Source organism: Citrus clementina, unplaced genomic scaffold (genome assembly GCF_000493195.1).
Source record: "Citrus clementina cultivar Clemenules unplaced genomic scaffold, Citrus_clementina_v1.0 scaffold_5, whole genome shotgun sequence".
NCBI classification, from domain to species: Eukaryota; Viridiplantae; Streptophyta; class Magnoliopsida; order Sapindales; family Rutaceae; genus Citrus; species Citrus x clementina.
The window spans coordinates 18313036-18317327 of record NW_006262201.1 but is presented as its reverse complement, the minus strand read 5'-3'; positions in this window follow the sequence as shown (position 1 = coordinate 18317327).

Sequence of the window (4292 nt, the reverse complement as noted above, 5' to 3'; positions counted from 1 at the left end):
TCATATGGATAATAATTGGATGAATGATAGCTTAGTGGTGTATATTAAGAAAGACATGTGGCATAGTATTGATAATTAAAATATTTTATAACTTTATCAACACATGGAAACGCACCATGGGCAATTGTAGATAATATTGATAGAATTATTTATATTATGAATGAAAGATATGATTTTAAGTTTCTTATTATTTTTAAAAATTGCCCCCTATAGAGGGTTTTCTTATTTTAATAGTTTATCCACTACTATAATTTTTTCTTTCTTTTAAAGGTTAGCTGGCTTGTTTACCCCATTGATTATAGATTAAAAGAAAAAGAAAAGTTCATTCTATTTAGAAATTATATTTATCCCTAAGGTCATTCATAATATTTGAATACCATATTTCATCCTTCATGTTAAAATCATAGCCAAAAATAAAAAAATAAAAAAATGCTATTAAAAATAAATAAGACATTTTAACAAACATATAACATTTTTTATGTGGCCTTATTTTTCAACATTGAAATTCAGTCAAAGACTTGAAAGAAATAAATTTGAATTAAAAATAACTTAAATGATGCATTTAAAAAATTTGGGATATTATCGTTTGACTACTTGAAAAATTACAGTATATCAAACAGTTACAAAAGTATTATAATCTATCAATTGAGTACTATATCTTTACAAAACTTATCATTTTATTAAATTTTCGTTAGTAACATTATTTGATTATTTAGTTGACTAATAAAATCTCAAAAATGTTACACAAATAAAGTTATTAGATATTATATTCATAGGCTTATAGTGATTATTTTTAGCTACTTTATATTTTGAATTATAATATCGTAATACTTTGTGTTATTTTTTTACCAAAAAAATCATATAAAGAGTACAATTGGTATTTTATCAGTTAACTAGCTGGTTCGTCAATTAACAGAAATGTAGTAAAATAATAGATTTTGTAAAGATATAATAGTAAATATTTCTTGTAGTAATATGAGATAATACAATTCTTAAAGTAATCAGACAATAATGACCCTAAAATTTTGGTTTCTAAATTTCTTTATATAAATAATAAGGATTCAACTAAAAAATAACCACTTGTTTTAACCCCAAAAATGAAATGAATAACTAAAAATTTATTAGGGTTGAATTTATTATATGTGTTATGGACTAGCATTTTCTCATTTAGTAAAATATATCAATGGGTGGTTGTTAGATAAAAAAAATATAAAATTCATTAAATGTTACCTTCAAAAAGGTCATAAAAATACACATTCTAGAAGAAAATCTTTGAAAATTTTGGAGAAGATCCTAGCTCTTGTTATATATACAAACTAGTAAGGTTTTTTGCACTTCATCACAAAACATATTCTGGTCTTATTTTGCTGTAAACATTCGTTTATAGTTCTTGTTATTTTTTTTCTTGCTATAATTTCCATCTCCACGAATGAAAATTAAGCAGCTTAAGGCCAGTTTGGGATTACAGTGACTGATTAAATAAGTTGCTTCTACTGTACGAATAAAATAGTTGTTGATTGAAAAAGTAAGTCGGTGTTTGGTAAACTGTGTTGTTGTAGTTATTGTAAATTTGAAAAGCTATGTTTTATAAATTTTATTACATAATTATTGTTTTATTATATAATAACTAAAATAGATATAGTTTAAATTACCTTTTATTTTTCAAAGTATGTTTAATAATGTTTAGACATGCCTTTTTCTTCTCAAAACACATAGAGTTAAAAAAAATACTCAATCAAATAAAATCTAATGAACATTATAATTTGCTACATAAAAATGATAAAAGTTCATGTATTACTTGACTATAGAAAAATATAAATAGATTGAATGTTAAAGTCATGATTATGAAATTTATTTTAAAACTCATGGTTGACTTTCATGTGAAATTATTCATAGTCCAAAAAATAAAAAATAAAAACCTTACGTAATCATTTGTAAGTATGATTGAATGTTATAATCGAAAATAAAAGTAAAATATAAAAAGTAAAATATTCAATTTGCTCTCCATTGAGTGACTGTATTCAAAATGCCCCCAAGTATACGAAAACACCAATTTACCCTAAATATCATGATCCCTTAAATAAAATTAACCGTTTAAAGGGCAAAATAGTGTTTGAACGAACACCTTAACGAGCATTAGCCTAGAGGAGTGTGACTAACGTCATTGTTGTATGACATGTCAAATCAAGTTAGTTTTTCAACTGTCCCCTAAATTGTTATAATTTTAAATTGGTTACTATTATAATTTCTAAATTTTTTTATGAGAAAATATGAAAACAATCAAGTATCCTTTCCTCTTGGCATAAACCATCATTTTGTTCACTGTATAGAGAGAGAAACTTTGAAGCAAGGCATCAAAATATTGCCATAAAAAATGCATTTTGGTTTGAAAGAGTACAAAAAAGTCACTATTGGAGAGTGCTTGTTGGAAACAAAAATCTTATGATGGCCAAGGTATGGAAACTTTTTTTCCATTAAGTTATTACCATTAAAAAGGGTTTAGCAACATTTTTTTTAAATGTAGGATAATATTTAGTAAAATAATGGCCGATGCATATGATAAATTTATGCTACTATTGTCATTATTTAAAACAATAAGATCCAAACCCTTGTTTCTTAGTGAAATTGGGCTTTTTTTTTTTTAGTGTACCATTAACGAAATTTATTGTATTTCCTATAGAAATAAGTTACTGGAGAAAAAAAAAGCATATACATTTGTATGATTTATTGATATATTGTGTCCTAAGTGGTTGTTTAGCAAATGTAACTAAATAATTGTGTTATAGATGTATATCCTTTATGTTTTGGTCATGGATATTTCAGTTTTGTTTTCATGTTATGATATCATGGCTATGTTGGTATTGATATCACTATTTTTTATAGATGCTTTTGTTATGGAAGCTGAACTTGAGGGTGAAAGGCTTTGAAAACTTCCTTAGTAAAACTTTTGAGATTGGCCTTATTGACCATGACTTTTTGATTAAAGTTGTGTTTGATCAATGTTGTATTGAAAAGAATGGTTGGGAGAAATAGTTATAGAGATGAGAGATTTGTCATTGAAGTTACACTACTATAGAACAGAAAGAAGAGTGCAATAGGTAATGATCATGAGATGTATCAGTATGGCAATTATATGACGAGAAGCAGTATAAAGAGATTGTGTTCAACATGAGCATCATAACACTTAATGTGATTAAAAGGAGGTTGTGTCAAGATGGTTGTTGTGCAAAATTTTATTGTAATTGCAAGCACACAAATCTATTTTAGAATAAATTTTGTGGTGATGAGTGTGATCCAACGAGGAGGTAGATGTAATTATGAGTATGGTTAAATTTTTAAGTGTAAATGTGAGCTGGTTGGAAGTGAATTTGTTTTTCATTTTAAAATTTAAAATAAAATGGCATGAGTGAATTAAAGATGAAAACAATGCAAATGAGACGCTTGAGTCTCTAGATTCACACTCAACATTCACCATGGGCTTCATATTTCCATTTTAGTTCCAATTAATTCATGATGGGGTATTTACACTCCTCATAATTCTCACTCTAATAAATATGGTGTCAAGTAGTCAGTGTGCCAAAGGTAGTATCGAGCCAGACGATAATAATCCTCCTATCTTTGAGTGATATATGCGTGTTGCTTTGTGTTTGCTATAACATTTTGTCTTAATTGTATTTATTTTAATCCCCTATTTTGACTGACCACCCATTTAGTGGATACTATCTAAGAAAGAGCTTAAAAAATATTTAATTTAGTGAATCAAATTAAGACAATACTTGGTTTTATATTGAGTTTCCCAAGTTGAGTGAATCTCAATTTAAATAAGGCCATGCTTGATCTAAAATTAGTGATGAACTAGAAATAAGGATTTACCTTGTAGGGTAAATGGAACCTAGAACGTTTAATGCTATATTTAATGTTGGCATAACAATTCGTCACTGTTAGGTTGCATTAGATATAAAAAATCCAATAGACGACAATTGAGAATGTGTGAGAGATTCTGCCTAGTGCTGTAGTAGATGCTGTAGCAACAACACTGTAATTGAAAAAATAGCCAAAACCATTAACTGAGTTTATTTACTCAACTACTTTATTCCCATTGGTTACATCCTTGTGTTTGACGTGAGAATTTTCTTTATTGCATTTTCTTTATTGTATTTTTATTTTAATTAGTTTATTAGTTTCATAAATTGTCTTATTTTAATTAAGAACAAAACTGCATTGTTAAGGTTACTGTCGCAAATTTGATAATATCAATTCCTATGGAGACGATCTGAATACTCATAAATACA